The sequence below is a fragment of the Saccopteryx bilineata genome, chromosome 3, assembly GCF_036850765.1.
Source record: "Saccopteryx bilineata isolate mSacBil1 chromosome 3, mSacBil1_pri_phased_curated, whole genome shotgun sequence".
Classification (NCBI taxonomy): Eukaryota; Metazoa; Chordata; class Mammalia; order Chiroptera; family Emballonuridae; genus Saccopteryx; species Saccopteryx bilineata.
Window position 1 is genome coordinate 163567750 of NC_089492.1, and position 23069 is coordinate 163590818.

At 38.5% G+C, this 23069-nt stretch overlaps 1 long non-coding RNA gene across 1 annotated transcript; it reads left to right on the forward strand.

Moving 5' to 3' along the window:
- Positions 1 to 210: 210 nt before the first annotated feature.
- LOC136328910 (uncharacterized) lies at positions 211 to 22422 on the forward strand. The gene is made up of 3 exons (XR_010730109.1): positions 211 to 348; positions 13950 to 14058; positions 22227 to 22422. It is a non-coding gene; the product is annotated as an uncharacterized lncRNA (long non-coding RNA).
- The last annotated feature ends 647 nt before the right edge of the window (positions 22423 to 23069 follow it).

Here is a 23069-nt window from a genome sequence, read left to right on the forward strand (position 1 = left end):
AATAAATATTTATTGATTTAAATATCTGTCAAGCATGTACCCTCAAGGTTGGGGCAGAGTTCTGGTTTTATTGCCCCTTGTTATTAATCCATCTCTCAACTCAACCATTTCCTGTTGGTGTGAGGCGCCTGACAACGTGACTCCACTTCCAGGTTCCCTTTTTAGACAGTGAGTCAGAAACACAAAGACAAAGGAATTCTGAGCCGCACAGTTCAGGGAAGACATACCCAGCCAGTCTCATTCCCATACCCAACTCACTTTGAATAATGATCTCAGAATTGCGGATTAAAACATGAGTGAACACTCTGCCCTCTGGAATGTGACCACCAAAAAGCCATTGCCATGGGGGTAAGTAAGTCTGGCTGGGTTTGGCAACTTTCAGATGCTGGCTGGGCTACAGGAAGAGTTTGTTGCATTAAGTAATTTATGGGGTGTTAAGAAGTTCCTTAAGCTATTATTAAAAACATGCAAACTCCTCCCTGGTTAGACCTCTAGTAAGTCAGACTTCTAACTAAGCAGAACTGATGGAACGTCTTTTGATGTTTAATGAGTTCTGCCTCAGATGGGTGGTGTGACAGACAGGGCTGTGGTGGTGATTTACTGGTCATGAAACAGAATGATAAGAGCCCTCTCCTGAAAAAAAAAAAAAAGAAAGAAAGAAAAATGTAGCCGAAAGGACAGGCCTCCCCCCCTCGGCTGTCCCCCACACCCGTCCCTTCCCCTTTCCTTCTCGGTGCATATGTTTTTGATTTCCTCACCCCGTGCCTCTCAGTGCTGGGATCATTTCCATTCAGGCACACACAGAACACTGCAAACTAATTAGCCTTGGATACAGCCACAGGAAGTCAGGCTGCCAAGTCCGCTTTCCCCCACAATTCCTCAACGTTCTTAGCCCGCCTCAGGCCTGCGGCCTTGCACTGGGCCTCTCTGTATAAGTTGCCAGTTCTAATTTTGCAATTTCCCTTCACCTTATCAAATATGCCCTGAGCCAGCCAACGGGTAGAGGGGGAAGGCTTTGGAGTCCATCTTGTCCTCTGGACTCTTTCCTCAGGCCCCGGCTCTGCTTTCTCCCCACAATTAGGGAGTCTTGCTTGGATACAGTTTCAGTGTTGACTTGTTAATCTGACCTGGGTTAATGTTTTTTAAAGGAGAGCATTGTCCACCATGCAAACCTCAAGAGAGTTCCCCATTGGTCTCTTCCACCACCCACATCTGCACCTCCCAGGGGCCCTGGATGTCTGGATTTTCTCAAGGCCACCCCATTTCCCCGCAGGCTGTAGATGTCAACTCTTCCCCCACCAGGTTTAAGAACCTTGACACTTGCTGAAATTGGTGTGAAGAGGACATAGAGATGGGAGAGGGAGCTGAGAGGCAGGCAGATGATGGCCCGGGCCCTGGCTTCAACCAGGGGGCCTGGTGCCCAGGGTCTTTCTGAGGAGCACCCCTTCTCTGGAAGCCCCAATGCACAGGAGGCAAACTGGTAGCTCTCAAGCCAGATCTGAGCCACTGAAAGTGAAAATTGGTTGTCAGCATTTACAAATCAGGAGATTTTACATGAAAATCCAAATTGCTTGCTTCTTCGGAAAAAATTAGATGTGGCAACACTGGACCAGCATTCATGCCTGCATGACCACAGCTGACTGGAGCTGAAGAGCTCCTGCACCCTGGAGGTGGTGTGTACTCTCCAGGTCTATATGGTCCCCACTGCTCTCTGTTCTTTTGTTGATATTACCTACCTGGCTCCCGCAAACATTTGAATTTGTTGTTCTTGCTCTAAATTCAGTAAGGGAAATTTAATGTTGAAGCCCAAGAGACTTGGCAGGCTTTCTGCATGACTTTGATTCTTTTCCACAGTCATTTCAACACATCTAAGTATACGTCATGTTTCAGCATTTGCCTGTTGAGTTCGTGGGCTTCCTTACCCATTAGACTGTATGCTTTCTGAGGGCAGAGATCTTAAAAGTCTTATTCATCATTCCAGCCCAGTGATTTGCACAGCACCTAGGTGCTCAATGTGCTTTTCTTGGCAGATGTTAATGGATTTGCTTTCTCATTCAACAAATGTTTATTGAAGGATCTGCAAACTGTCCCAAGTGTTAAGTGTGATTCAAAGGTCATGAGACAGGTCCTTTAATGAGCTCAGAGAGTAAGAAATACGAAAGTAGGAAATAAGATTTGCTGACAGGTAGAGAATTCAAGAGATTAATAAATAGTTTTGGTGAAGGAAGTTCTAAGAGTTTAAGCTTCTCAGAGTTTAAGGCTCTGTTATTTGGGTAGGATTTTGGTATAGTACTCTTTTTTCTTTTTAAGTGAGAGGAGGGGAGATAGAGAGACAGACTCCCTCTTGCACCCTGACCAAGATCCACCTGGCAACCCCCATCTGGCGCCAATGCTCGGACCAACCGAGCTGTTCTCAGCGCCCGGGGCCAAAGCCTAACCAGTTGAGCCACTGTCTGCAAGAGGAGAAGAGAGAGAGAAGGGGGAAAGGGAGGAGAAGAGAAGTATATGGTCACTTCTCTTTTTTTCCCTAATTCATTTTTTAGAGAGGAGAGAGAGAGAGAGAAGGAGGAGGAGCAGGAAGCATCAATTCCTATATGCACCTTGACCAGCAAGCCCAGGGTTTCAGACCAGCAACTTCAGCGTGCCAGGTTGATGCTTTATCCACTGTGTCACCACAGATCAGGCAGATGGCTGCTTCTCATGTATACCTTGTCAGGGACTGAGCCTGGGACATCTGCATGCCAAGCTGATGCTTTATCCACTGAAACAACTAGCCAGGGCCCTCACTTTTTTTAACCACACCATTTGTCTCACCTTGCATTACAGTGTTCATCTTTTGGACTTCATATTCATCCAAGTTGGAATTCCCTTTCCAGAAGGCCTTAAGGTTCTGTAAGTTGGGTAGGGTTTTTTAAGTGAGAAGAGGGGAGATAGAGAGACAGATTCCCGCATGAATCTTGGACAAGATCCACCGGGTAGCCCCCATCTGGGGTTTGCCACCACTTGCCATTCTAATAGGAATGATCTCAGGGTCCTTTTTTACTCACAAGAACTTGCTCCAGAGAGGCAGAGAAATTGTGAAGTCAGGGAGGAGGAGGTAGTTATCAGGAGTATTTCATAGGAGTAAAATACGATGAAGAAAGTAAAATTATGTCTAACACATTTTCTTTCATAAACATTGACTTGTATGTGAATGATTTTAATGTTGAGATAGAATCATCAAATATATGCTTGAACTATGATTAAATTATGATATGTATCATCATAAACACAGTACTGAAGGGAAGGAATTTACAGCTTATTATATACAGTTCATAGAGAAATGCTCATTCTAGGAGCCCTTTAGAAAGATATCTGCAATAGTCATAATCTTTAACATTTTGGCCTGTTGAAAAAATAATTAAGTGTGTGTGTGTGTGTGTGTGTGTGTGTATAAATGTAAATGTTTATTCAAAATCTTAAATCTCTGAAAGTTCTTCACCAATTGCTTTGAAATTTTGACACAGTGTTGCATTCAAATATGCACATGTTTTTATGCTTTTATATACCTACTATTATATAGATGTCACACCTGCGACAGGTAAAAACATGCTCTTTTTGAAAAACAGTGCCATCTGTTGGACGTAAAAGCAACACACACTATCCTAAATATTTTACGATTCCATTTCAATGTTATGGGAGAAATATAAATCGCACATGGCTGAAGATATTTTCCATTGAATATGCAAGGAAAATTCAAATATGAACATGAATTTCACAGCAGAAATCTACAACAAAGCATTGATAATGATTGAAGATTTGTGCTTACAAATCATGAACAAAGTTCTCAATCAATTGGCAATGCCCTCACTGAATCAATCTGCTGCTGCTTCGTTCAATGTGGAATTGCATCGTGAACAAAATTACAACACGGGTAATCTTTTGTCGTATGTGCAATCAAATATTCCTAAGCTAATGCTTGAGCAAAAAGGCATTTACGATCAAATAATGCAAACTGTCAATAATGGGGTTGGAGAAATCTTCTTCTTAGATGTGCCAGGAGGAACTGGTAAAACATTCCTAGTTAGATTGATTCTGGTAGCAATTCGATCCCAAAATGACATAGCTTTAGCTCTTGCGTTGTCTGGAATAGCTGCGACATTACTACCAGGTGGAAGAACAGCTCATTCTGCTTTGAAATTGCCATTAAACATGCAATTCATTGAAACTTCCATGTGCAACATTTCCAAAGCATCCGGCATGGGAAAAGTATTTCAGAAATGCAAACTTATTGTTTGGGATGAATGCACAATGGCGCACAAAAAATCACTCGAGGCTCTTGATCAATCATTGAGAGATTTGCATAGAAACATCAGGTCATTTGGGAATGCATTAATATTGCTTGCAGGAGATTTCAGGCAATGAAATAAATGCTTGCCTGAAATACTCTACTTTGTGGCAATATGTAAAGATGTTAAAATTAACTATAAATATGCATGTCTAGCTGCAAAACGATCAATCAGCTGAGATATTCTCATGTCAATTGCTGCAAATTGGGAAGAGAAAAATGCTGGTTGATCAGACCTTAGGACGAATTTCATTGCCTCATAACTTCTGCAATTTAGTGACGTCAAAAGAAGAATTGGTTGAAAAAGTATTTCCCAATATTCAAACCAATTATAAGAATCATGATTGGCTGAGTAAACGAGCTATTCTTGTGGCCAAGAACAAAGATGTCTACAAACTTAACAATATTATTCAGTCTAGCATTCAAGGCAAGGCAGTCGCATACAAGTCCGTCAACACTGTTGTGGAAGCAGATGAAGTGGTTAATTATCCAACAGAATTTTTGAATTCACTTGATCTACCAGGGATGCCACCGCATGTACTGCAATTGAAAATCAGCGTGCCAATTATCATGTTGCAAAACATCAACCAGCCAAAGCTTTGCAATGGCACGCAGCTTGCAGTAAAAAAATTAACGAGCAACGAATGTCGTAGAAGCAACAATCTTGACGGGACCTTTCAAAGGTGAAGATGTCCTCATTCCTCACATTCCTATGATTCCAATGGATATGCCATTTCAATTTAAGAGATTGGAGTTCCCAATTCAATTGGCGTTTGCAATCACCATCAACAAAGCTCAGGGCTAATCTTTAGAAATGTGCGGTTTAGATCTAGACATGGATTGCTTCTCACATGGACAATTATATGTATGTTGTGTGTTCTAGAGTTGGCAAACCAGACAATCTCTATATCTGCACAGACAATGGAACAACAAAAAATATTGTATACTCACAAGCATTGTGAAATTAAACATATTAAAAATGTGCACTTTCTCTTTTCTTTCTTTTCTATTTAACCAGACTGAGTCACAGCAACACGTGGTCAGGTACAGCTAGTTATATATATATATATTTATATTTATATATATATATATATATATATATAGTTATATATATATATGGCTTGACAAGGTGGTGGCACAGTGGATGGAGCATCGAACTGGGACATAGATGACCCAGGTTCGAAACCTTAAGGTTCCAGGTTGAGTGCAGGCTCACTTGGTTTGAGCAAGGCTCACCAGCTTAAGCCCAAGGTCGCTGGCTTGAGCAAGGGGTTACTCGCTCTGCTGTAGCCCCCTAACCCCCCATCAAGGTACATATGAGAAAGCAATAAATGAACAACTAAGGTGCTGCAACAAAAAATTGATGCTTTTCATCTCTCTCCCTTCCTGTCTCTCTGTCTCTCTCTTTGCCTCTGTCACAAAAAAAAAGAATATGTGTGTGCGTGCCTGTGTGTATGTCATAATATTATAGACTTGTTCACTATAAAATGGAAATTTCAGTTGTAGCATGGGTTGAATTTCACATTAGCCATTTTGCCATCTATACCAGTGGTCCCCAACCCCAGGACCGCAGACTGGTACCAGTCTGTGGGCCATTTGGTACTGGTCCACAGAGAAAGAATAAATAACTTACATTATTTCCATTTTATTTATATTTAAGTCTGAACGATGTTTTATTTTTTTTTAATGACCAGATTTCCACTGTTACATCCAATACTCACTCGACACTTGTCTCAGTCACATGATATATTTATCAGTCCCACCCTGAAGGCCAGTCCGTGAAAATATTTTCTGACATTAAACCGGTCCATGGCCCAAAAACAGTTGGGGACCACTGATCTATAGTAAGTATGCCTGTTGTCTCTCATCCTTCTCATGCCCATTACAGACATTGCTGATTGATCACAGTTTGTTCCTATTGCTCTAAATTCTTAACCTCATATGATCATGGTACAGAAAGAATAGTACCTCTTTTTAATGAGTCACAGTGATGGTTGGATGATATTTCTGTGTGGTCTTCTTGAACTAAGTGATCCCAATGCCCCCAGAGAACCAAGATTTCTCAGCTCTATGTGCAGCTTGCCACTTTTCATCTACTGAAAGTGCACAGTTAAGTTTAAACTTGTTTAACATCATAATCTAGTTCTTAAAAACAGAATATTTTTGAAGTCATGTTTGATCACATAATACTTGTAGAGTATATATGGAGTACTTCACAATTCACATATATTATATAGTTTAACCCATCTAATATCCCAGCAAGGGAGACAATATAATTCCTATTTCATAGATAAGGACATTGATATTTGGCTACTATGATGGATGATATTAAAGAAAGATAGATATATTTCATTGCTAGTTAGTTCTGTGGTCTTAGAGACTATAGGACTTGCTTATATAGTGACTCCAAATTGCTAGGCTATATTAGGGTTACATAGCTGCGTTTCTTGGAAAATATGACCCTTTACTGTCCCCAGTCTCTCACTCTAATTTTTGGCCTCTCTTTCTCTCTCTCCTTACTTCTCTTTTTTTTTGTATTTTCACTTAACCATTATGCCTCTCTTTTTCATTCTCATCTTTCCATAAAGCTGTATATCTCTGCAGAGTATAGCATAAGACAAGGTTTTCCAACACCAGTGTAGAAGTAGAACCTTTTCCCAGCCCCAAGCACTTGCATTCAGCTCTCCTTGGGGAGGATAGTTCAGTTCTCATCCTGATTAAAGCTACCATATTTCTCCATGTACAAGACACTCCCTTGTATAAGATGCACCTTAATTTTGGGGCCCAAAATTTGAAAAAAAAAAGTATTACATAAAGTTATTGAACTCAAGTTTTATTCATCATAAAATTCATACAACTCCTCATCACTGTCAAAACTCCCATCCATTAGCTTGTCCTCATCTGTGTCTGATGACTAATCACTGTCTTCATATATTGCCTCATCCTCATTCCATCTATGGCATTTGAAATGCCATAACCACTGTATAAGATGCACCCAGTTTTTAGACCCCAAATTTTTCAAAAAAATGTACATCTTATACATGGGGAAATATGGCACTCAAGCCAACAATCCATATCCAACAGGGGTCTGCCTTTGGAACATTTAGTCAGAGGACTCAGATACAATGTGAGCAATGGGACTGATTTGTCTTCTGGTTTCCAAAGAAGAATCAGGTAGAACGACCAGCTTGAAATTAGCCAGAAGCCTCATCTCCAATTGTAGGAGCAACTAGGCAGTTAGATGTTGCACAGCCACGTGTGACCCTTCCTCTGTGTGCTGCACAATAGGATAAGATTTGTGTAGCTCTAGATTTCATAATACCCATGAGAAAGTGCCTAAGACAAGTTGCTAAGAAGGGGACAAATATGTTACTTTGAAACATATAACTCTAAGAATTGGCATGAGCATTAGAAGATCTCTCTCTCTCTCTCTTCCTTTCTCTCTCCCTCCTTCCCACCATCCCTCCTTCTCTCTCTTTTTTTCTCTGTCCAGTATAACTGATTTGAAAAAGCATCAATATTTAAAGAGTCCATACAGTTTTTTCTCTGGTATTTAAAATGAGGTACCATCCCAGCTTACCAGTACAGATTTTCTGTTGTTTCAGTGGTATTTAACACCAAACCAAGTAAAAATCCAGGTGAATACAGTTGTCAATGCATCATAATCCTAATAAAAGCATGTGTTAAAAGTACATGACTTGGCCCTGGCCGGTTGGCTCAGTGGTGGAGCGTCAGCCTGGCATGCAGAAGTCTTGGGTTCGATTTCCGGCCAGGGCACACAGGAGAAGCGCCCATCTGCTTCTCCACCCCTCCCCCTCTCCTTCCTCTCTGTCTCTTCCCCTCCGGCAGCCGACGCTCCATTGGAGCAAAGATGGCCCAGGCGCTGGGGATGGCTCCTCAGCCTCTGTCCCAGGCGCTAGAGTGGCTCTGGTCGCAACAGAGCGACACCCCAGAGGGGCAGAGCATCGCCCCCTGGTGGGCAGAGCGTCGCCCCCTGGTGGGTGTGCCAGGTGGATCCCGGTCGGGCGCCTGCGGGAGTCTGTCTGACTGTCTCTCCCCATTTCCGGCTTCAGAAAAAAAAAAAAAAAAAGTACATGACTTCTTAATCAGGAGCTTAAATTGTAAAGTAGGCTAGATTGACACAGATCGAACTGAGCCACAACCCAATGGTATTTGATTTGTGTGTAAACTATATATTACAATTTTATCAGTTCTTTGTGGATAACTTAGGGGCTACATTTATCTAAGTAGTGGTAGATACTGGATTTGAGAATCTACTTGTCTGAAATCCTTCTGCAAATCTTAGGCATGGCTTTCTAAATTCTTAACCTCATATGATCATGGTACAGAAAGAATAGTACCTCTTTTTAAGGAGTCATACTGATGGCTAGAAGATATTTCTGTGTGGTCTTCTTGAACTATGTGATCCCAATGCCCCCAGAGAACCATGAAATCTGCTTATTTCGTATGTAATCAGAGAATTATCGCTCACTAGGCAGGAACTTTGTATGCCATACCCCCTTTCAGTTACTAATTCACTATTAATTTTCAATAAATGAATAAATCAAATACACATTTACACTACATTATTCATTTTAATAACTGTTATCACCTTCTATAGACCTGCTTTTCTGTGACTAATGACAAGTGAGTTGCAGATTTGGACACTCGTTCCAGAAATCTGTGTTACATTTGGCTCAATGTACTTAGACTAGGAACCTCCTGGGTAACAGGACCGAAACCCAAAGACAATTGTTAACAGTTTATTATTAAATAGAAAAACATTCCATTATTGGAGTTAACAATCATCAATTAATAAAGCAATTGTAGAGTACTGGCTTCAAACAACTACTTCCTATTTCCTGTTATCCATTCATATCTTAAACGGTTACGCTGTAACAATAACAATAATGCCCTCTATTGCTGAGAAGCAAAACCCCACATAGCCTATTATATATACCTGCCTCAACATTTCCTAAATTCTTTACTCTAATACAAATTTTAAAATTAGATAGATAACACATTAGCTTCATCTGTTTTGTAATAGCACAGGAAGCCAGCTGTCTTATATGGAAGTTACTGTCCTTGTCATCATTGTGATCATTCTCCTCAAAAGTTCATCTTAAAACTTTTGAGCCTAAGCTATATTTGGTCTAGCTAGCTGCTGAGAGGAATGTTGATTATAAATAACTGAGAGGCATAATTAGGTACTTTTAAGGGTCAAGGCTGCTGGCAGAGAAATATTTTTTTTACTCAATTAACAATCAAGTATATTGTTTTGTGCTCCACAATGAGCTAGATTTTGAAATGCAACAAAAAACAAGACAGACAGTCCCTGCCCTCAAGACACTTACATTCCAGTAGGAAGACAAGCAACCAAATAAATAACATAATCATTTAATTAAGACAGTTGGATTAATAGCTGTCTGTGCTTTTAGTTCAACTGAAACAGAATCAATTGTCAAATGTTTACTTTTCTTCAAGTGTTCACTGTTCATTCGTTCATTCGTTCATTCATTCACTCATTCCTGGAATAGTAGTGTCTTAAGCAAAGAACCCTAAACTGAGCATGGAGGCTAAGAGGGAAGAGAGTAGCTGGTGTTTCTCTTTGTTGGTCACTGATGGACAAATCATGTATTTTTGATAAATCATTTGATTTCTCTAGGAGTCAGTTGCCCTATTTTTAAAACTAACTCCTTTATTAGAGTAAGGCTATGATGCACAATGTGACATCTGGGATCACTACAATTATATTTATCCACATGTAAAGAAAGAACAAGGCTGGAATCTCTGGAACGAGGCTGCAGCCTGACCATTGGCTGCCCTGAGTGGACACTGCACCCTGGAAGAGCTCAACATGCCCCTCCAGGTGTGATTCACAGTTCAACAGCCAGCTTTGTCAACTTGGGCAAGTCAAGGAACTATTGGTCTTAATTTACTCTAAAATGAGGGGAAATGGAAGATATTATAGTCTTTCATATTATTTTTAACAGCATAAACTTTACTTTTATAAACTTCATACAAATCTATAAGAAAGAAAATGTAGCAGGGACACAGTGTTAGAGTTTATGGGAAGGTGAGCATAAGAAGGTGGGTGGAGGGAGGTGGAGCCCTATCAGCTCAGCTTGTCTTACTTCACTCCCCATACTGACTCTTTGAAATCCCTTGGACTACTTGATGCACAGTTTGAGAACCCATATATCACTTCCTTGCTGATACAATGTAGGTTAATATAGCCATCATGAGGCCAGAACTCTTTATGGTGCAAAGTGGATTGGTATCATCACCAACTCAAGTCAGCCAACTCCCAGTCAATAGGGAAAGAGTGGAGTCAGGAGTCAAGTCAAGGAGCTTAGAAACAAATGACAGAAACCTCACCTATACCCACTTACTCTAGACCAATGTTTCCCAACCTTTTTTGTGCCATGCCCCACTTTAACCTTTCTAAAATTTTTATGTCTCCCCCTATGTAACGTACATAATTTTTAACATTAAAAAATTGATTTGTTCACTTAATAAACATAAATGATAGGTTCTAGGAAGAAATCACTATGAAATTGTTAACAAAACACAGTAAGTAAAATTTCAAAACATATAATGAAAAACAGAAATTTAAATTCCAAATAATTTTAATACAGATTTTTCTATATTAATTTATTATTTTAATTTAGTGTGATCCTTGCGCTTGATGCTTGCTGCACAGAGATTTTATATTAGGTTCCAATTTGGTTAGCTTTCATCTCAAGTCTCCACATTGTGTTATATGCAGCCGATTTCTTTTTTTTACCAGTAAATCATTTACAGCACTAAATCCACATTCAGCTAAAAATGAAGATGGAAACGGTAGCAATAGTTTTCTTGCACATTTGGTTGAATTTGGGTATTTGATTTCTGTTTCCTCACAAAGCCATGCCATCGCTCCTTTGATATTAAATAAAGCTTTAACTGACTCATCATTTTGCAATTCTGCGAGTTCTTCTTGATACTGCATATTTGATATATCAGACAAATCCACTAACATTGGCTGCATCATCCATGTTGGGAAATCAATTTGTTTTAAATCAGAAAATCTTTCTTTTAAATCAGCCGATAGAATATTCAAATGATTGACAATAACAAGTAAAGCGGTATCAGTTACTTCACATTTTTGGAGCCAATGAAACTATTTAAAGTTTTTGTTGTTAATATGTTTCTGACATAACTCAATATTGGTAATGAAACCAAATATCTTTGCTTTTGCATCGACAAGAGTTTTATTTGTTCCTTGAAGTTGATTATTTAATATATTTAGTTTTTCAAAGATATCGGCTAAATAACTCACAAATGCTTTACCATCTATTGTTAACAGATACTTCATTTCAGGTTTGTCACTTAAAAAATCACTAAGAGTATCAAACAGTTCCATAAATCTTTTCAAACAGTTTCCTTTAGATAGCCATCTTACTTCAGTATGAAGTAAAAGTCTCACATGGTCTTCATTTTGTTCTTCACAAAATAGCTTGAAAAGATGCTCACATTTGGCACTAGCTTTAATAGCATTAACACACTTTATTACTGTATGTAATACCTCATTCAGAACAGGCGAGATGTTTTTAGCTACCAAGTTTTCCCTATGAATAACACAATGCACAAGAATAAGTTCTGGATTCGCATCTTTCATCAATTTTAAGCAGCCATTTTTCTTGCCCATAATATTGGGAGCACCATCTGCAGCACAAGATGTTATATTTTTTATTGGTATATCATTGACATCTAAGTAGTTTTTTAGCTTATTATATATATCTTTGGAGGTAGTGGTGCTTTCTAATCTTTTACAGAACAACACTTCTTCAGCAAAATGTCCTTTATCAATATATCTTACGTAAGTTATCAATACTGCCTCACTGTCTCTCAAAGTTGATTCATCCATTTGCAAGGAGAATTTTCTTGTTTTCAGCTTTTCAATAAGTTGTTTTTCAATATCCTCACTCATTTTGTCTATTCTTCTGCTAACAGTATTGTCACTGAGTGGCATAGCTTTTACATCTTTGTCATCTTTTTCAAGAACCATTTTAAGAAATGCTGATATTGACAGTTTTATTAAATTCTCTCCTATAGTGTGATTTTCTCCAGTTTTAGCGATGAATAAAGAAATTTGATAACTAGCCTCAAGAACACGATTATTAGTTGAAGTATGAGCAGTAAATAGAGACTTTAATGTTGTTCTTTTTTCAAAATTTTTCTTTAAAGTTTTAAAGTAACTCAAATCTGAATTAATATGAGCACTATGTTTCGCCTTCAAATGCGCCTCAAGACGACCTCATTTCATTAATTCGTTGGTCAAGCATTGCTGGCATAAAATACAAAAAGGAATCCGCCCATCATGAACAGTGGGTATGAACCCAAATTTTAAATATTCCTCCGAATATTGACGAGTTTTTTTCTTGCTTGCACCACTCATTTTACTATGGGCTATAAGAAATAAAAATAAGATCAATTAAAAACTAATATTAAAATATGTGTTAAAATATATTCAATGTGACATAGAGTAAACGTATACTAAAAATTCATATTTATTTAAATGTATATAACACATTTACTACACTACCACCACAAATCAAAAGGTATCTATATTTTTCCACTTGACAAAATTTTCTGGAAAGTTATGCTTCTAAAATTAATATTGTCATGCATGCACTATTATAGCCCCAATAATATTTATAAAATATTAGTGCTTTCTAGCCCCAATGCAAGAAGTACTTAATAAAGAGTTTAATATTGATAAAAATAAAATCAAATACTTACCAATTATATCTATACTATATATATATGTTTATTTATTAAATCAACGAGCTTTTACAACAGTTTTGATTGACACTTATTTCAAATTAACATCAACTGAATGATGTGAAACACTACAGAAGTTGCGATGGGCCAATTAGGTGAGAATAACTGCATTGTTTAGCGAGTTTTTAAAATGTCTGGGGTTCCCTGCGGCAGACGGCATGCTCCACGGTGAACCAAGGATAAAGTTTACTTGACGACGCCAATCACCCAGTTGATATTTTGGTCTCGTCAAACGAAATTATACTTAATAATTATTTACCGCAATTATTTAAGAATTGCATTTTTTGTTAAATTTGGCACCGATATCTAGCATTGCATTTAAATGGCCCGGGGCGAAAGAGTTAAAGTCGTGTGGAGTCCATTTTCAAATTGCCCCCCTTAACTATCAAATTGCCCCCCTGTGGGGCGTGGGCCCCACGTTGGGAAACACCACTCTAGACCCAGTCCTGCACCCATTGTGTGCAAAACATCAAGTCACACCACTAGGTGGAGCCAAGATCTTAACAAAAGGTAGAGTGCTGAGATCCCTGGAAGCCTTTGCACATAATGCATGAGAGCTAAGTTCCTTGTGAGGTTAAAAAGAAAAAAGGGACTGGCATTGTGGGACATAATATGTCTATGGTAGTTTGTGCCCGCAGAGTTTACTTGAATTGGGAGATCCATCCCACCTAAACTCTTTGTGAAATTTACAAGTGAAGGCTTAAGGATTTAAGCTATTGATTGGTCTCCATTACCACCTATAGCGTTCTTAGAGGTTCCATTCAGATGCTGCTTTAATAGAAACATTACTCCACAGGAAGCATGTACCAGATGTTACAATCTTGGAGGTCATCAAATCCAATCATCTCAAAGTGGCCTTCTCACTTTGGTTTGTATATCACCTAGTCATAGGGAGCTTACTTGAGGTAAGTAGCCTCTTTCTTTTCTGCCACATAGATTTATCATAAATTTATTTCTTTATATTGAGCCAAAATTCACTCCCTTAAAGTTTGCACTTCTTTTTTTATATATATATAATTTTATTTTTTAATATACATATATTCAAAGATAACATGTCCAGGTTATCTTGTAGTTAAATTATGTTGCATACCCATCACCCAAAGTCAGATTGTCCTCTGTCACCTTCTATCTAGTTTTCTTTGTGCCCCTCCCCCTCCCCATTTCCCTTTCCCTCTCCCCCCTCCCAGCGTAACCACCACACTCTTATCAATGTCTCTTAGTCTCACTTTTATGTCCCACCTACGTATGGAATAATGCAGTTCCTGGTTTTTTCTGATTTACTTATTTCACTTCGTATAATGTTATCAAGATCCCACCATTTTGCTCTAAATGATCTGATGTCATCATTTCTTATGGCTGAGTAGTATTCCATAGTGTATATGTGCCACATCTTCTTTATCCAGTCATTTATTGATAGGCTTTTTGGTTGTTTCCATGTCCTGGCCACTGTGAACAATGCTGCAATGAACATGGGGCGGCATGTGTCTTTGCATATCAATGTTTCTGAGTTTTGGGGGTATATACCCAGTAGAGGGATTGCTGGGTCATAAGGTAGTTCTATTTTCAGTTTTTTGAGGAACCACCATACTTTCTTCCATAATGGTTGTACTACTTTACATCCCACCAACAGTGTATGAGGGTTCCTTTTTCTACACAGCCTCTCCAACATTTGCTATTACCTTGTTAATAATAGGTAATCTAACAGGTGTGAGGTGGTATCTCATTGCAGTTTTGATTTGCATTTCTCTAATAACTAAAGAAGATGAGCATCTTTTCATATATCTGTTGGCCATTTGTATTTCTTCCTGGGAGAAGTGTCTGTTCATGTCCTCTTTCCATTTTTTTATTGGATTGTTTGTTGGTTTGTTGTTGACTTTTATGAGTTCTTTGTATATTTTGGATATTAGGCCCTTATCTGAGCTGTTGTTTGAAAATATTTCCCATTTAGTTGGCTGTCTGTTTATTTTGTTATCAGTTTCTCTTGCTGAGCAAAAACTTCTTAGTCTGATGTAGTGCCATTCATTAATTTTTGCCTTCACTTCTCTTGCCTGTGAAGTCAAATTCATAAAATGCTCTTTAAAACCCAGGTCCATGAGTTTAGTACCTATGTCTTCTTCTATGTACTTAATTGTTTCAGGTCTTATGTTTAGATCTTTGATCCACTTTGAGTTAATTTTAGTACAGGAGGACAAACTGTAGTCCAGTTTCATTCTTTTGCATGTGGTTTTCCAGTTTTCCCAGCACCATTTATTGAAGAGGCTTTCTTTTCTCCATTGTGTGTTCTTGGCCCCTTTATCAAAAATTATTTGACTATATATATGTGGTTTTATTTCTGGGTTTTCTATTCTGTTCCATTGGTCTGAGTGTCTATTTTTCTGCCAATACCATGCTGTTTTGATTGTCGTGGCCCTATTATATAGTTTGAAGTCAGGTATTGTAATGCCCCCAGCTTCATTCTTTTACTTTAGGATTGCTTTGGCTATTCGGGGTTTTTTATAGTTCCATATAAATCTGATGATTTTTTGTTCCATTTCTTTAAAAAATGTCATTGGAGGCCTGACCTGTGGTGGCGCAGTGGATAAAGTGTCGACCTGGAAATGCTGAGGTCGCCGGTTAGAAACCCTGGGCTTGCCTGGTCAAGGCACATATGGGAGTTGATGCTTCCAGCTCCTCCCCCCCTTCTATCTCTCTGTCTCTCTCCTCTCTCTCTCTCTCTCTCTCTCTCTCTCTGTCTCTCCTTCTCCTCTCTAAAAAAATGCATAAATAAAAAATTTAAAAAAAAAAAGAAAAATAGAAGAAGTAATTTAAAAATGTCATAGGAATTTTGATGGGAATTGCATTAAATTTGTATATTGCTTTGGGTAATATGGTCATCTTGATTATATTTATTCTTCCTAACCAAGAACACGGAATATTCTTCCATCTCATTATATCTTTTTTGATTTCCCTTAACAATGGTTTATAGTTTTCATTATATAAGTCCTTTACATTCTTTGTTATGTTTATTCCTAGGTATTTTTTTTGTTGTTGTTGCAATCGTGAAGGGGATTATTCTTTTGAGTTTGTTCTCAAATGTTTCATTGTTGGCATATAGAAAGGCTATTGACTTCTGTATGTTAATTTTGTATCCTGCGACCTTACTGTACTGGCTTATTGTTTCTAGTAGTCTTTTTGTGGATTCTTTGGGGTTTTCGATGTATAGAATCATATCATCTGCAAAAAGTGATACCTTTACTTCTTCTTTTCCGATATGGATGCCTTTTATTTCTTTGTCTTGTCTGATTGCTCTGGCTAGAACCTCTAGTACCACATTAAATAAGAGTGGAGAGAGTGGACAACCCTGTCTTGTTCCTGATGTAAGGGGGAAAGCCTTCAGTTTTGTGCCATTTAATATGATGTTAGCTGATGATTTATCATATATGGCCTTTATCATGTTGAGATATTTTCCTTCTATACCCATTTTGTTGAGAGTCTTAAACATAAAGTTGTGTTGTATTTTATCGAAAGCCTTTTCTGCATCTATTGATAAGATCATGTGGTTTTTGTTCTTTGTTTTGTTGATATGGTGTATTACGTTAACCGTTTTACATATGTTGAACCATCCTTGAGATTCTAGGATGAATCCCACTTGATCATGATGTATTGTTGTTTTAATATGTTGTTGTATTTGATTTGCTAGTATTTTGTTTAGTATTTTAGCATCTGTATTCATTAGAAATATTGGTCTGTAGTTTTCTTTTTTGTGCCATCCTTGCCTGGTATGAGGGTTATGTTGGCCTCATAAAATGTGTTTGGAAGTATTGCTTCTTCTTCAATTTTTTGGAAGACTTTCAGTAGAATAGGAACCAAGTCTTCTTTGAATGTTTGATAAAATTCGCTGGTATAGCCATCTGGGCCTGGACTTTTATGTTTGGGGAGGTTTTTAATGATTTTTTCTATTTCTTCTCTACTAATAGGTCTGTTTAGGCTTTCTGCTTCTTCTTGACTCAGTCTAGGAAGGTTGTATTGTTCTAGGAATTTATCCATTTCTTCTAGGTTGTTGAATTTAGTGGCATAAAGTTTTTCATAGTATTCTACAATAATTCTTTGTATATCTACGGTGTCCGTGGTGATTTCTCCTCTTTCATTTTGGATTTTGTTTATATGAGTTCTTTCTCTTTTTTCCTTGGTAAGTCTTGCCAAGGGTTTGTCAATTTTGTTGATCTTTTCAAAGAACCAGCTCCTTGTTCTACTAATTTTTTCTATAGTTTCCCTGTTCTCTATTTCATTTATTTCTGCTCTGATTTTTATTATCTCCTTTCTTCGGCTGGTTTTGGGTTGTCTTTGTTCTTCTTTTTCTAGTTCCTTAAGGTGTGAAGTTAAGTGGTTCATTTGGGCTCTCTCTTGTTTGTTCATATATGCTTGAAGTGATATGAACTTCCCTCTTATCATTGCTTTTGCTGCATCCCATAGATTCTGATATGTCATATTGTCATTTTCATTAGTCTGTATATATCTTTTGATCTCTGCACTTATTTCTTCTTTGACCCATTCATTTTTTTAAAGTATGTTGTTTAGTTTCCACATTTTTGTGGGATTTTTTTCCTCTTTTTTGCAGTTGAATTCTAGTTTCAAGGCTTTATAATCAGAAAATATGCTTGGTACAAGTTCGATTTTTCTGCATTTGCTGATGTTGTTTTTGTGGCCCAACATATGGTCAATTCTTGAGAATGATCCATGTACACTGGAGAAAAATGTATACTCAGTCACTTTGGGATGAAATGTCCTGTAGATGTTTATTATATCCAGGTGCTCTAGTGTTTTGTTTAAGGCCACTATATCTTTGTTGATTCTCTGTTTGGATGACCGATCTAGAGCCGTCAGCGGTGTATTGAGGTCTCCAAGTATGATTGTATTTTTGTCAGTTTTTGTTTTAAGGTCAATAAGTAGCTGTCTTATCTATTTTGGTGCTCCTTGGTTTGGTGCATATATATTAAGAATTGTTATGTCTTCTTGATTCAGTGTCCCCTTAGCCATTATGAAATGGCCATTTTTGTCTCTGAGTACTTTTGCTGTCTTGTAGTCAGCATTATCAGATATGAGTATTGCTATGCCTGCTTTTTTTTGGATGTTATTTGCTTGGAGTATTGTTTTCCAGCCATTCACTTTGAATTTGTTTTTATCCTTGTTACTTAGATGAATTTCCTGTAGGCAGCATACAGTTGGATTTTCTTTTTTAATCCATTCTGCTACTCTGTGCCTTTTTATTGGTGAGTTTAATCCATTTACATTTAGTGTAATTATTGACACTTGTGAGTTCCCTATTGCCATTTTATAGATTGCTTTCTGTTAGTTTTGTTTCTTGTTTGATCCTTCTCTTTCATCTTTCTATCTTTTATTTTTATTTGGTTGTATTCCATAAATCTTTCCTCTGTTGCTATCTTTTTTAAATCATGTGCTTCTGTGGTGGTTTTTTCAATGGTGGTTACCATTAAGTAATGAAAAGGGTCCTACCCTGTTCATTGTAGTGCATTATTTTGTGAGTACTTTTGCACTCCATTGTCCTTTGCTACTGTTAATCTCCATTCTCTCGCCCCCTCCTTTCTTTTTGTTGTTGTCACAGTTTAAATTTGGTTTTATTGTGCTCTTCTTGGCGCTTTTACTTATGGCTTTGTTTTTTTTTTGTTGTTGTTCTTTGTATCTGATTGGAGAACCCCCTTTAGTAAGTCCTGGAGTGGGGGTTTTGTGATGATAAATTCCCTCATCTTTTCTGTATCTGTGAATGTTTTTATTTCTCCTTCATATTTGAAGGAAAGCTTTGATGGGTATAGTATTCGTGGCTGAAAGTTCCTGTCTTTCAGGACTTTTAATATTGGGGTCCACTCTCTTCTAGCTTGTAGAGTTTCTGTTGAAAAATCAGATGATAATCTGATGGGCTTTCCTTTATATGTTGTATTCTTCTTTTCCCTGGCTGCCTTGAGAATTTTTTCTTTGCCATTGGTTTGTGCCAATTTCATTATGATGTGCCTTGGAGTAGGTTTGTTGGGGTTAAGAAAACTCAGAGTTCTGTTTGCTTCTTGAATTTGGGGCTTTAGTTCTTTCCACAGGCTTGGGAAGTTCCCATCTATTATTTGTTTGAGTATGTTCTCCATTTCATTTTCTCTCTCTTCTCCCTCTGATATACCTATTATTCTTATGTTATTCTTTTTGATGGAGTCAGATAATTCCTGTAGGGCTATCTCATTTTTTAAAATTTTTGAGTCTCTTTCTTCTTCTCTCTGTTGCGCCTCAAGTTGCTTGTCTTCTATTTCACTAATCTTACCTTCTATCTGGCCTGGTCTATTAGCTAAGCTTGTTACCTCATTTTTCAGCTCGTGTATTGAGTTTTTCATCTCTGTTTGATTTGTTTTTATAGTTTCAATTTCCTTGGAAATATATTCTTTGTGTTCATTGAGTTGTTTTCTGAGCTCCCTAAATTGCCTTTCTGTGTTTTTTGTATATCTCTGAGTATTTTTAGGAATTCTATTTTAAATTCTCTGTTGTTTAACTCCAAGGTTTCCAATATATTAAATTTTTTCTCCATAGATTTTTCCTCATCTATCTGTGTTACCTCTCTTTCTTTTGTATCCATGATATTCGATTTTTTTCCCCTTAATAGCATCTGAGGGTGGTTTTGTTGATAGTATTAATGAGATTTAATAAAGAATAAAAAGTTAAAAAAATAAAAATAAAAAATCGAAGAGTTTTTAAAAAAATAAAGAAAAATAAAATAAAAATTTTTTTAAAAAAAGGAAATTATTCCCCCCCTCCTTTTTTCCTTTCCTCTCCTCTCCCCTCTTTCTTGAGAAAATCTTGTGGTGAACTGTGAGTTGTATTGTACTAAATAGAACAAACAATGCCTGTATTGGAGGGCCTGAATTGGGAAGAAGTAATAAGGGGGCAAAAAAAAACAGAAAAAAAGGGGGTATGGACCCACAAAAAGCAAATAAGAAAAAAATTTGGGTCAAGAATAAAATGATTTGCTTTTAGGTGTTGGTTGACTAAGAGTTATGATGAGAGAAATAAGAGGGAAACTGGAAAATGGGGAGATAAATTAAAAAATTACTATTGTATTTAGTGGAACAAGAACTAGATAAAATGGAGAGCCAGGGATGGGAGCAGTGCTAGTGAGTTAAAAAGGTAAAGTAAAAAACCCCCAAAATCCACAAACATAAGTTTGAGTCCCAGATAAGATAATTTGTTCATTATTGAGGTTTGAATGAGGGGAGACGTAAAGGAGAAAGGAAGAAACTAATATAGAGGGAGAAAAGAAAGAGAGAGAGAGAGAGAAAAAAAGAGGGTACCACTAAAATAAGAAAAAGAAAAAAGAGGAGAGAGAGAGAGAGAGTTAAGGGTTTTGGAGTGCAACCCTCATAGAAGAAAGGAAGAGGAAAGAAAAGATAATGGAAGATGTAACACTTATGGGTAGTGTAGTTCAAGGAGAAGAGAGAGTAAGACCGGCAGAGAGTTAAACAACCAAATTGGAGAAGGAAAAAAAAATCAAGAATGAAGATAAGAGAAAGAAACGAACAAATATAATAAAATTGGATAGGTTATAAAGTCTGCGGATTATTCTTGATTTTGAGAGGTTATCTTCTTGCTTTTTCTTTTCTCTCCCTCTTCCTGGTCGGTGACTCTGTACCCCAGGTTCTGCCTTTTTGGCACGCTCAGGTAGAGGTTTGTAGTTGAGAAGTCTCTATGGCGATGTCATGTATTGTGCTTCAGTCTGGTTGGCAGTCGAGGCTCATTAGCATTTATAGACTCCGACAGTGAGAGAGTCCGTGTTCCTGGAGCCTCTCTCCTAGTCTTTCCTTCCTCAATTAGTAGCCTGATAATCCAGCTATGGGGTTGCTGCTGCCTCTGCCTGGATAGTTAGAGGCTCAAAGAGCTGGCCACTCCCCACTCTATTCCCACTCAGCACAGGGCTCTGGGTAAGGCTCAGTGAGTCAGAGCTGCTAGCATAATCAGGCGGGGTTTCCACCCACTCAAAGACCTCTGGCTCTGCCACTCTGTCCGGTAACATGGGTGGGCACCCACTCCTGGGGTGCTTGGAGGAAACTCGCTCACTCTCTGCACGCACAGACCAGGATATCAGGCCAGAAGTCTCACCCTCTGAGTGAAAACCCCTCCTGCATGGAAAAGTTGCAGCGTTGGAATTGGCTCTCACTCCCTCCCCGTGTGCGGCTTTCTCAGGGCACTGGGGCAGCTCGAGATTTCACTTTTGGCCCACACAAAGGCCCCTGACTCTGCCCCTCTGTGGGATAACACGGGCTCCCACTCTTGAGGTGTTCGGAGGAATCTCTTGCCCACTCTCCATGCACTCCGACCAGGATATCAGGTCAGCCACCTCACACTCTGAGTGAAACCCCTCCCGCACGGAAAAGATGCAGTGTTGGAATTGGCTCTCACTCCCTCCTGTGCGCAGCTCCCTCAGGACACTGGGGTGGCCTGGAGATTCCGCTTTTGGCCCACACAAAGGCCTCTGACTCTGCCTCTCTGTGGGATAACACGAGCACCCACTGCTGAGGCACTCAGAGGAATCTCTCGCCCACTATCTGCGCATGCTGACCAGGAGATCGGGGAAAATGGCTGCCCTGCTTATCTTTCTTTGTCTGGGTTTGGCGCGAGTCTTAGCTTGTATTGACTGGGTTGCCATAGGCACAGTTTTTCCTCGGCTTGGATCTCCGTGCTACAGCCTGGTTCGGCCGTTTGTGCCGTGGCCTGGATCTATTCACCCCTTTACCAGCCTCAGTTTCTATATTCTCAGTTCCCAGTGAAAGCCGCCCTGTTAAGGTTAGTGAGGAAAGCAGAGCATTTCTTACTCCCTATTTCCTTCAGGGTTTGATTATATATTTAGCCAATTTTTCGCTCGACCATACCTTCAGGTGTATTGCGAAACATCTGGAGGCTCCAAGGATAGGTTTTTCTGTTTCTGTTTGAAGATCTTGTTGAGTTTTGGGGGAGATTTATCGGTATCGCTTCCTACCGCGCCATTATGCTGACGTCATCTCAAGTTTGCACTTCTTGTTTCTGATTCTGGTCTCTAATGTTGCAGATGATGAACTAAATTATCTTCATGAGCCTGACCTGTGGATAAAGCATTGACCTGGAATGCTGAGGTCGCCGGTTCAATACCCTGCACTTGCCTGGTCTAAGGCACATATGGGAGTTGAAACTTCCTGCTCCTGCTCTCTCTTTCTCTCTCTCTCTCTCCCCTCTCAAAATGAATAAATTTAAAAAAATTCAAATTATCTTCATGATATTCCTTTAAGTGTTTGAAAAGACCTATCATGTTTCCTAAGCATCTTTGATTCTGCAAGCCCAAACCTCTTCTTATTGCTTGTTCCCTGAAACAGATTCCAGCCTTCCCATTGTAACATTAGAATCACCTTCCCAGCAACTAATTGATGTAACATAGCAAGGGATTTTGATCTTAGATAAACAGCTGTAGAGGTAATAAACACAGCATCATCTTATAATAATGACCAGGTTGAGGTGACCAGAATGCCAGATGTATGGAGATATCATGACAGGTAAAGACAAAGAATGTAAGAAATGGAGCTGGGAAGGGTAGAACAGGCCAGGCTAGAAAAAGTCACATATTCTTCTTTGTCTTCCATCTGTCATCCATCCATCTTTGATTTAGTCTACCAACAAATATCTACTGAGTGATTTGCACTGTACTAAGACTCAGGAAGAATATAGTGAGCAAAACAGACATAGTCCTTGCCCTTAAGCAATATGTATCCTTGTGGGAAAAAGACAGGCATTAATCAATAAAATCATAAGGCAGCAAGTAAGAGTGTAATGTGACAAGAGGCCTGACCAGGTTGGAGAACAAGTGATCAGGGAAGGCTTTCTTGGAGGGAGGATACTTTCAGTTGATATCTAAAGGTAA